Source organism: Pelecanus crispus, chromosome 6 (genome assembly GCF_030463565.1).
Source record: "Pelecanus crispus isolate bPelCri1 chromosome 6, bPelCri1.pri, whole genome shotgun sequence".
In the NCBI taxonomy this organism is placed as follows: Eukaryota; Metazoa; Chordata; class Aves; order Pelecaniformes; family Pelecanidae; genus Pelecanus; species Pelecanus crispus.
The window spans coordinates 15,210,000-15,222,253 of record NC_134648.1 but is presented as its reverse complement, the minus strand read 5'-3'; the positions used below and the strand labels follow the sequence as shown (position 1 = coordinate 15,222,253).

Below are 12,254 nucleotides of genomic sequence, written 5' to 3'. Positions count from 1 at the left end.
ACTGCTATTAGCCTAGCAGCTCACATATTCCCACTCCCATAAATCACAGCTTACATTGCTTCAAACTACCTGCTACAAACATAGGTGAACAACCCAAGGATACAGTCAACTTTCCTGATCTACTCCTCACAAGCCTCCAATTCTATAGGAGAGCTGCTGAGTGGCTACAAAGGGCAGAAGGAGAAGAGACTGCGACAGAATTCACTTGCAGTTATGTAGAAGCCATCTGTAGTTCAGATCCTTCTATGCAACTACTGTTGGCGTTTATAGAATTAAGGTGCATTGATAAAACAGAAGGAAGACTAGTGAGCACAAATGAGTACGGTGGCTTGGAAAAAAAGGACATTTGCAATGGCCTTTGTGCTCAGCATTTGTTACATTTCTCCTATTCTGTGACAGCTAAAAGACAATCACAATAATGACTGTGTTATCTGTAATCTCAGGAGCATATAAGAATAGGGGAGAACTGTTTGTGTTCACATATGATAAAGTTAGAGATTAAATTCTTCAAGTTATGTGACACATGACAGAAGCCAAAGGTTTCTCAGATTCTTTTGCCCTACATTTTGGTGAGCTGTATATACTGGCTTGTTCTTAAATTGCAGGAATCTGTTCCTATTTGTAAGATTTTCTTGATATCTGCATTACAAATTCCAGAAAGTATATGCTTGTTTCTTTTAAATAATGGATAAGGCTTTATATATTATACTTTGGGGTCTGAATTTCATTAAAATGAAGCCATAGAGACACAAAAAGGACTCAGCAACAAGATGAGAGGAACTGTCATGTGTTATATAAGAATGCTGAACAAGATACTGGAACCTGAAGTCTGAATTAGGGAAAGACCATACATTAGTAGTTTTCACATAGCCCTCATTTTTATTTACCCTGGGGGATCATAGTCTGAGAAAAATAAAAAAAAAAAAAACCACCTCAACTATTCCTATAAACAAACAGGGGCTCCAGGGTTATGCATAGCAGGACACTCCAGAAAATGAGTTGTGTTCCCTGAAAAAAACCATGCTCCGATCATCTAGTTTTAAATAAATAATGTCACTGACGCTTCATTGCATGAGGGCATATTCTCAAACACCTGGTGTCTGGCATTTAAAAACAAGAGCACTCTTTCAACATGTTTGATTACTTTGTATCATTTAGTTTTTGGTGTGACACCATGGATTTTATTTTCAAGAAGTGTCTGTTAGTGTACCTCTTCATGAGACAAAAAAAAAAAAATCCCCATGCACACCACATTTTTAGAGGACCCTTTTCATCTATTACAATAATGAGAAAGTGCCTCTATCCAAAAAGAGCAGCATGGAGGTCACAGCCAGAAAGTCAGTCATTATCAGCTAATCTGGCTCTTCATAGTGTCTTTCTTCTTTCAGGAAAAGTAACTTATAATCTTCCTGCTAGAATTCTGGATGTGTTTAAGTCAGTACTTTCAAACCTTAATATGGTTATGCTAAAGAGTTAATAAAAGGGCTTCTTATTATTAATTATTACTGTAATTTCACATACAACTTCTCCTCTCATCATATTAAAATTCTTGAACAGGCCATTACACCATGAAGTTAGAAACAAACATAATCCTACCCTATGCTCAAAGTAAGACACCACAGCAGAAAGTAGACAGTTACATTAGAAAGGTAGAGAGAGGGAATGAGCAATGGAGATAGCACAGGATGTGGCTTTTTTTTCTGTTACTTTAAATATGAGATTCTGCAAATGCACTCAGAAACAGATCCTTTTGCAAACAATTCTCCTGCAAATATTTCTCATTTCAACAGTGTCAGTTGGTTTAGCCTAAAAAATATCCAGTCTCTGAAATACAAGGCCTCCACAGTATTTGAATCACATGTACACTAATTAAACGTGCCCTAACAGTAGGATATTTATCTAATAGAATGCATTAATATATACACCAACTTGTTCAGAAAAATGCTTTTATGTCTAAATTCATGTAATTGCTAAAACTGACTCAGTGCTTCACCCATGTTTTTCTTTCTAAAACTTTTTGTTGCTTTTAAGAAAAGCACTGAGGCACCAACCATTAATATAATTGTTTGCTACATTCATTACTTCACAATGGCTGTTCAATTATTTTAATAAATTAATAAATATTTATAATATTTATTAATATATAATATAGACTATACTAAAATATATACTAGAATATTAATTAATTAATAAATTAGCTCCAGAACCGACCTTGTATGTGCCAGATTTTTATGGGCAGAGAATTTTTACAAGCAAGTTATAGAGCTTTATGATAGCCATTTATAATGAAAACACTCACAGCACTTTAGCTATAAAACTTTTAGTGAGCAACTCAATAAGAGTCCATTCGTGTTGTAATAACAACAGAGGAAATTACTACCCTTATTCAAACAAGAATTTCAAAAAAGTAAAAAAGTAGCAGCTTTCGTCTGGTGAAAATTGATGGAACTTCACTGGCTGCAGCAGGGTCAAGCTATTTGGTCCTAAGATTCCTCTCCTGACAGTTAGGAAAATCTCCTTGGGTCTCCTACAAACATTGATTTATTTCTATGACTGCAGTGGCAATAAAATAATTTCAGAATTGCTTTAAGCATAAGGAATTCAAGTTTAAGATCAGCTGTTTGCATGGAATCTTTATGAGCCATCAGGTAAAATGATCTCAGAGGCTTTTCTCTCCATTAACACCTCCCTGTACTGCTCTTTGGTCAAACATAATTGCTGTATTGACTCTATATTAGAAGAAATCAGGACAATGCTAAGAGGCTGACAAAATGGAATATTTTTACAATCTGAATTTTGATTTTTCTTCTGCTCAGTATTGTTTGCTGCCTTACCAGGTCTCAACAAAAATAAGCATCCTAATCCAGGATAATAAAGATATATATGAAGTTAAACATATATATAAAGTTAAGCTAGTGTTTGAATGCTGCATTGAAGGAGGAACAAAACCACGTATTTGGTTACACTTTCAATAGAGATTTTTTCTTCAGCAAGCAAAGATACCTACAACATAGCACTTCGATACAGGGGCAGTTCCAATTTGCATTCAAAATCATATTTGCAAGTCAGGCTTATTTTCATAAATTGATCTCACATCAGAAAACCATGTCAGAACTAACTGAAATTGAATTTACCTAGTGAGCAGATTCCAGCTTCAATAGCCCAGGATCTCCTCTGGTTATTTTAGGTCAAAAAATGTGTAAGCATTTATGTTACGGCAAAGATAAAACCTCAACTTGCTGTATTTTTAGGTAAGAAGCTGCATAGATCTGGGAAAATAAGCATGTTGTTGAGGAAAGTCCCAAATACTGTTCTGATTCTGTCATCCAGTCACTGCCTGTTTTTCTAATAGTGTCCCTAATCTATGAGCCAGCTTGTTCACTCTTAGAATAATACTCACAAGAGATGTTATGACAGAAGGAATCTAAGAACTAGCAAGTACTAAATATTAGAATTCCCCAATAACACTCAGGGTTCACTCCATGTAAGCATTAAAAACTGTCATTCCATATTCCAAACCAACCTAATCTTCCAGATCTGTAAAGCCCAAGTCTGGGCTAGAAATTTCATGTGGTCAGGCTTCATTCTGCCACCTGCCAGTCCATAAATAACACAAGAAGAGCCACTGCAGCTCTACACAGAACACTACAGATCTTCCCCTGGCTCCAGGAGAGGCTCCCAGGATTAGGACCTGTTCTCCTCTGTTTCAGAGGGAAGCACAGATAACATCATGGGACATCTAGAAGAGATACTAGGAAAGTGTGGTAACTAGAAAACAGGGGTATAAACATGTCACTCTGAAATCAGAACTACTGAACCCTTGTGGCCAAAGAACGTAGCTTTAGATCAAAGTATGCCAAATTTCTAGAAAGAGTTAGAATTCTGTTAAAGATCAAAGAGTCTGGGAGAAAGGAAATGCTGTTTTGAAGGACAGTGCCTTGCTAGACACTAGAATGAAATAGTGGCTTACTGGATTTTCTCCTGAGACTTGCTTGCAGTGCACTCTCCCTTTCCAACAGCACTAGCAAACAGGATAAATGTCATTTGCTTGGGAATCTATTTTAGAATAATTCAGATTGTAAATAAAATATTAAACCAGAAATATTTTTACAATATTTCAGCTCTACAGCTGACAAAGAACAAAAGGAAGAAATAATTGCAAACATGTTTCTATTTATATTAGGACTGGAAGCTCTTTCAGCCACCTCTCACAGTACAGGTGTATCCAGCTTCATTGGGCAGCAGGTAGAGCCCTGGTCACATTCTTGTCACCCTTGGGAAAGTATTGCAACAAGACTGAGTTAGCGCTGTATGCAATGATGGCAACTTCTAGGGAAAAGCCAGTGCAAAGTCTGTGTTATACCACTCCCACTATTTTTTAGCAGAGATGAATTCAGTGTATATTTGAAATTTACTTCGACTGATGTCTGATGAAGAAGGTAAGCTATACAAAACAAGACTCAGCATAAACAAATTATGCCAAATTCAAAGCGAACAAGGATCCTGGGGGAAAAAGAATAATCAGTGCAAATATTTTTTAAAAATCAGCTACACATTTTATTCTTGCTTATCACTAGATTAGTAGCCTCCAAATGAAAAGCTCAGGGCAATATCTCTTACACATTTTCTTTTGCTCTCTACATATAACTTACTTAGCAGAAGAGATGTTCTAGTAAAGATCATTCAAAACTTTGTCTTGGACTGAGTCTCTGGTGTGCTAAGAACCACTGTCTCACTTTCCATGAACAGAGAGCGTGCTACAGGCTTAGTTGCACACAAAATGTGTGAAATGTGCCTTGTAATTCAGGCACATTACTCATATGACAAACAAAAGTCTTATTGTTCCCCAGTGAAGTTAGGAGCCATCAATAAAAGACTTTCCACAGGATCAAGACGTAGTTGAGCTAGGAACTGTTCTGCATCTCATATTGTCCCAAATTTCACTATAGGTCTTTACAGTTCTGAATACTCTCAAACTGCCTAGACACTTAGATGTTTTGTTCACAGTGAAGTTCTGTTTAATAACCTAAACAACAGTTGTTAAATTGAACAAGTGGGTTTTTGTTTTCAAAATATTTATAGAATTGTCAGTTCTTGAAGAGACTCTGTGTCTCTGTGTGTGTGTGTGTGTGTGTGTACATACAATAGTTAGCATCACAGGGTTTTGGTCTGTGACTATGCTTTTTCCTAATACCCAAATCAAATACCAATAGCATTTATTTCCATATTGTTCCGCATCAAAATAATTTGCATATTGCCAATAGCAAAGATCACAGCAACACTGTTGGAGTGCTCTAATTAAATGCTTTCACTCAATGCCTTCTAGCAGTTCTTCCTGAAAGCCTATGAACAAAAGTTTGTCACAACAATGTGAAATTTTGTTAACTGTGAGATCTATTAAATATCAGTACGTTTACTAGATGTATCTTCACAGTCCCAAAACAGCTAGGTTACCATTCATATGTACATGATATTGCCCTTGAATATATACACATTTTAAACTAGTTTCCACCTTGCTTTTCTTTCCTGGCACTGTTATATCATTCTTAGACGTTACAGTGACTGGTTCACAATTTTGGAGAGTACAATTTTTGCATTTAACATTCAGACCCCAAAGAGAACATGTACATTTATAACAGCATTCAGACTTTTCCAGAGCAATGCAGAGGGGTTTTTTTAAGTCTTTTTCTAAAACAATTTTTAAATTGCTTTGTAAAGCATCTTTTATCATGCATCCAGGGAATTTTAGAAACAACATATTTGTTTCTAATTAGCTGTTGATTTCCACTCAGATCTTCTCCAGGTCCAAAAATCCATTCACTGTGAACTCTGGAGATTCATTATTCACATCACTGAGCAAAGGTACCTTTATAGCAAAGTAGATCCAAACTACCTTCTAGATGGTCCCTGCCACAGAAGAAAGCTAAGACTTCCCACTTCTTATGCACAAAACCTGCAGGGGGTCTCTTTGTCATCTCCATTGCTAGCCATCATGGACTAGTTGCCCAGCTGCAACAGAGATATTGGCTGGGCTTTTATTGACACCTATGGCTTAGATCCTTGGTTTTCTTACTGAACCAGAGGTAAAATACAGAAGTCATTACAAACCAAGATGAATGGCCAAGGTAAATGCAAGACAGTACCTAGTCTGAAGCCTGAAGGATTTTAAGGGAAAGTGCAATCATGTTTCTGTTCAGAACAGCTGGCCACAAACCATTCTGCTTAAAAAAAAAAAAAAAAAAGGAAAAAAGTCTAATCAGTCATCTTTTAATGAGCTTGAACAACTGATCTTTCTTAATTCAATTGTAAATCTTAATCCATGTTACTGAAAAGGTCTTTGATTGTTATAACATTTCCTCCCTCTCTCTCTCTCTCTATGTTATTTTCTCTTTCCTGCAACTCTGAAAAACCATTTATTGCTAGGGACTTACCCTGACTGGCTTCTTTTTAGGATTAGAAGTCAGCAGTCATAGCTTTCTTTAAAAACTAAGAGGGAAAAGGAAAGAAAAAAGCCACCGTCATCTCTACTTAAAATTACTTCCTTTTCCATTACCACTTTCAGCAATTGCCATACTTTGTGTCTTTTTTTTTTTTTTTTGTGAGCAAAATCAATTGTAATTACATGAGTATGTCTCAATTACCTGTTCTTTTTCAGGATGAAAGTCTTCATCTGATAAATTGGACTTCACTGTCTTAATGCCTTCTCCAATGCCCTAGGTCCTAGGTGCCTTACCTTCTTCATACATTTTGTGGCAAGTCCTTCATTTTGACTAGATTATACAAGACAGAAATCCTTCTAGCAGAGAAATGGTAAAACTGTGCCAAAAATTACATGCAAGTGTGTTATTTCATGTTTAAAGGAGCTTGAAGGGAAGATGAACCAAAGGAGAACAGCACACAGAATTCTTACTCAGAGTAACATCAATATCGCTTGCAATACAACTTAGATGGCAAAGCCAGTACGGTAACGGTGTAGGGTGTGCTTCTCAACATAGTCTGACACAGCAGCACAGAAGCGCCATGGGCTGGGGAATTCAAACCCTGCCAGTTGTCTGGGGTGCAATTCCTCAAAAATCCTCTTCTATGTAAGGGAGAAAGCAATTTGTTACAGCCTTTAAACACATACAATAAATTCCTCTAACAGGAGCAGCACGTCAGGAGGCATATGGCTCCATCCGTGAGTATTTCCTAGGTGAGATACTGTGATTTGTATCCCAGTTCTTCCAGGATACAGGATGAGATGGGAGCAATCTTTAGTAAGTAACAAAAAAGGCGTCTTACGGCTTTTAATAATTTTGCTCAGAACAAATCAAGTATCTAGCTCAAAAATAAATTGCAAACCTATTCTAACAGCTCTGCTTTGCCTTCTCTTTCATCATAATTCTTTCCTCAACCTAGACAGTAGTACAACACCATGTTTGGATCAGCCATGAAGTTCACATCACACATTTGAGGCAGCTTCTTATTCTTGAGTGATTTAATTTTGCTCTCACACCCTGTGCTATAAAACAAAGATAAAAATCTACTTACCTACTGCCACATAATGCTTGGATAAATGCCACTGTAATGATGCTACCTATTATCATTAAAATAAGCAGTCATTTCTCCAGAATTTATGACAGTATATCTTACACTGAATAGTAATCTAATCAACAGAAAGTCCTGGTGACTTAATGGGATCACTTGCAAAATATAGTACTGCCACTGTGACAGAGCATGCACTTAATAAGCAGCGTCTTCTGCCTAATGACTTTTGCACCTATGAAAACAATTCCAAAGTGTGTAAATAAACTGGTCCAACTTGTCATTCTCCCTTTCTTAAACTCTTTCTTGACTGAAAAACAAGTTACTTGAACGTGCTTTCCTGCATCCAGCCTCTCCTTGCAGATATAAAATAATTCCAGCATAACCAAAATGCCAAAGCATCCAGTGCTTTCAATGAAATGTTAAAATAAATGCAAAAAAAGGGGGCAGAGGGTGCTAAATCATGTAAAGATGAAAATTTTCTAGGAACTCAGATCATCATCCTCATTAATAACATTTTTTTGATAATAGCAGACACTGAGTAGGCATGCAACCTGGAACTGAAATTTGAGCTCAATAGCACTAGGTACACAGGACCATTATTCTAACTCATTCAATTCTCTTTGGCACTACAAGTCAGTTACTCCCAAATCCCTGTTCACCATTCTTGAGAGAAATCTGATATTCGATGCACATTGCAACGTATTGAGGCCTTCACATTACGGGGGGTTTGATCTGTTTGCAGATTATTAGTAACGTCCATTTATTTTTGGTGGTGCTACTGTTAGCATTGCCTGAATTTAAAACATTAAAATATGCTCCCTAGAGACTTCCTTCCCACCTACATGACACACGCCTGGAATTCCTCCTGTTCTCACTCCTCTCTCACACATTTTACAGCCTATTCAGGCTATTGCACCTAAGCCCAGACTGCAACTGAATCAGGAGCCATGCTGTCGTTCTGTTCTCCCTTGCCACCATGCACACATGCCAATCTTCCCTTTCTCTCCAAGCTTTTGAGGCTGATAATGTTGCTATTCAAGCAGTACTTTTAGGGCAGTAGGAGTAGAGGGCATTTTTTTCCTTCACTCCCCAGGATGCTCTTGCATTACATGTTGCTTAAGGTTTTTTAACTAATGCAGCTAAAGCAGAGGGTCTGTCCTGTAGGAAAAAGGCCCTCACACTATCCAGAGTTTGATGTGAATAGATAGAGAAAAGCTCAGCCTAAAATTTTCAAATTAAAAGCCTGGTTGACAGGTAGGAGTTCTTGATTTAGGAGAACATTTAAGTTGTGCATAGCTTTGGTCCTCATAGACCTACCTTCCCAAATCCTTCCTTCCCTGCAGTCCTAAACTCGGGGTAGATTTGGGCAAGCCTCACCTAGCAACAACAGAAAGTTTGCTGTAATTCCAGCCTCCACTGGGTGCCACTATTGGATAACACAATGTGTGGATTACTCTGCATGAGTCAACAAATTGACAAAAACAACATTCAACTTGCACTTCACTCTTGTGAAGTTTTCAAACTATATTCAGAGAGTTATCACTTGTGTCCTTAAAATGCCATACGGTAATCCTTTTAGAGACAGAAATACAAGGAGGATTTAATTCCTCCTAGATCACTGCTGTCAAAAGGCTCAAATGCAGAATTGTTCAGATTCCTTCCTGATTTTGTACTTGAATAAGCCTTTTAGCCCCATGAGTGGATCTGTTCCTCCATGCTGACTGATAATCAACTTAGCACCCTAATTTGACCTATCTTTTTTAACCTCTGAATGGACAATAACCACGTCTTCATCTAAAGTGCTTTGATGACAGCTTAACTACCACAAGGGTAAAACCTTACCAGAAATCCATAGGTGACCTTAACAGCACTCACTTAGTGAGTGTTCTTAAACTGTGTGCACATCTGAAGCATGTCAGTAATGCTGAAAATACATTATCAGCCTACCTTTGAATTTAATGGCAATTAAGTATTAGTTTTATAGAATGGATGTAATTTCCATTTGATGGTTACAGGATATCCACGATTTGCTAGATACCAAATTTCATTCTGGTGTCTTAACCTGCAATCCAAAAATACTGAAGTTTAATGTTATGAATCACTTTTGAAAATTCTGGACTGACAATGTAGTCACCTTTAGTCTGTCTATTTCACAGCATCCCTGCTCTTGGATTTTGCTTTATTTCCTTTTCCCAGGCCTCCGATAAATAAATAAATAAATAAAATGAAGATATAACTTCAGTCTTACCTAATGGAAGATTTTGACACCTTACACTAAACATGAAAAATTCTCACAGGCAAAAGACTGTTATAAGGAGATTTCAAGCTCTCCTTCCATACTGGAATCATTCATCATACTATTCATTTGACAGAACTGACATAATCACAATTGCTTCAAGTTGCTGAAGACAGGGGAAGCAGTGTCTCAGTGTTTACGAAGCCTACCTTTATAACTTCTGGTCTTTCACTCCTCTCAACACTCTTGTCTGGTAGACAGTTTGTGGCATTGGTAAGTACAGAAATTTCTATAGCCATTGATCTTTGAAAGAATCTTAGCCTTTTTCTACCAGAAATCTAAAATGCTTTCTTGAAATTTTGCTATATTCTGACACAGATTTTCCTGTAAACAGAAGCTTCTGTGACTCTGCCAACATTGGTTGTATTATCACAGAGATGGGCAAGAAAGGAGAATATGTAAGCAGTTGTCTGGCATTATAGGCTCCTCTAGGGCAAAAAAGATATAGCAGGAAGAGAGAGAGAAAGAAAGAGACTATATGACAAACCAGGGAAATCAATAGAAGCCAAGAGCAAGTAGACTGAATCTTAATCTGACTCACAGTTTTTTCACAGCCAGCTAAATCACTGGTGCCATGCAGCAAAACTGATGTGTGGTGCAGGTCTGGAGGCAACAGACAAACCCAGTGCCCTGAAGTCTGGCCATTCCTGCATCACTGAGAAACTCACAAGTGGCCATTTGTGGCTAAGGAGAAACAGCAATTAATTTGGTATGGTAAACTGTTAAGTTCAAGAAATTCACCCAGCGCAGGAAATAGAAGTACTTGCAAAGGAATATCAAGACAGAGGCAGCATTTCACTTTACTACAACAGCCCTTCCAGGGCTCTCTTCTCAGCATGCAGGCTGTTGTTCGTCAGACATGGCAAACTCTGCAGGAATGACTATCACCCACGTAGTTGCTCCCGTTATGCCTACTTACTGAATCAAATTAAAACCAGCAACAAGATAAAACAACTATCTACCTGCTCTTTAAATTGATATGTGGCTATTAGACATACGTGTGTGGACGTAAAGGAAACGTCACGGATGGGAAGATCAGGTTTATAAATCAATTTGTGCTATCACAAAACTGGAAAATCCCTGTCTTTCCATTAACAGCTGAACTGAAAATTTCTCTGCAGGAGAAAGGCCCAGTCCTACTTCCAAGAATCTAGAACATGTATGTTCTTTCCTACCTCACCAAAGGCTAGGGAAACTGCCTGTTCACAGCCACCAGAAATATTTTTCAAAGGCGTCTTGTTCTGCTTTCAGAGTTCTTCAGAGCAATGGTCAAGGTACCAGAAGACTTCAACTTCAGCATTGCTGTCTCTTTTTACTTATTTGTTAGGGATTTTTTTTTTCTTTTCTTTTAGATTTCATTTCTTTCCTTTATTGCATAAATGTTACTTAATCAGGGACTCTGGTCAGAAATTAAAGGGCACTAAATGAATTTTATCTCAGCTAGACACAGACCTCTTCTTTTCAGGCATCCCTGAAACCCAAGGGCCTCAAAGCTCAGCTGCCGGTGTCCCTGTATTTGTAGGGCCCAGAACAAATGACAGCGAATTGGCTTGTGACATCAGAAGGCCATTGTGATGGGGATGCATGTGGCCAAATATGGCTGTTCTGGGAGTTAGGGTGCCTGTGGCCTAAAAGATGGCTTCACGTGGGAGCGGGAGGAGGATGGGGGGGGGGGCTAAGGACCCCTTTCCTGGGGATCGCTCCCCTGTGCCCTTCTGCTGCCCTTGGGCACAGGGACTGCCCTCCACCTCCCCTCGTGTGCCAGGGGTGCAGGCCCCTCCTCATCCCATGCCTGGGCTCCCCTAGACAAGATGGTGGCAAGGGTGCTGCAGGAGGGTCAGGGGTCCTCAGTGACCCCCCACCGACCCAGCTCCCTGCAAGTGGCGCAGCCCCCCGTGCCTGACAGTGGCTGAGGGGGTGAAGCATCCAGACATCCCACCGGCGGGAAAGGGAGTCGCAGCCGGCCTGGGCAAGGTCTCCCGGCACTCCATAAAAGAATTGCTGATTGCCAAGTGTTGCGTGGGCCCTTTTTCCCCGTCCCCTGGCCCTGCCCCTGGCGCGTGGGGAGGTGCCATCTCCTCTGCACAGACTCTGGAGGGAGAGGGGAGGAGAGGGCCTGGCGTCCTTTGGGACACTGTGCTGGCACGACACGAGGAGTCTGTCAGAGGCCACTGAGGGAGGTCCTTGGGGCCTGGAGGTGCTGGGGTTCCTTTTCAGTGTGATGTTCACCCTCGCTCTCTTCTGTACTTTTAAGGACAAACTTTCTCACTGCTTTTCTTTTTTAATCCCCGGGGATATTTTTAGTATTCTTCTCTAACACAAAGTATGGCCGAATTCCTGCACTCATCTGGGAGCTTCACCAAGATGTTTCACCACAGCAAAGACAAAGAACAACTCATAACGCTTCAGTCTTGCTCACACTCTTCCTGGA

The 12,254-nt window shown here is 39.1% G+C and overlaps 1 protein-coding gene across 1 annotated transcript in view; it reads right to left on the bottom strand.

Annotated features, from left to right (window-relative positions):
• INSC (INSC spindle orientation adaptor protein) overlaps positions 1–12,254 on the bottom strand; it is a 102,309-nt gene that overhangs the window by 27,105 nt on the left and 62,950 nt on the right. The window lies entirely within an intron of this gene.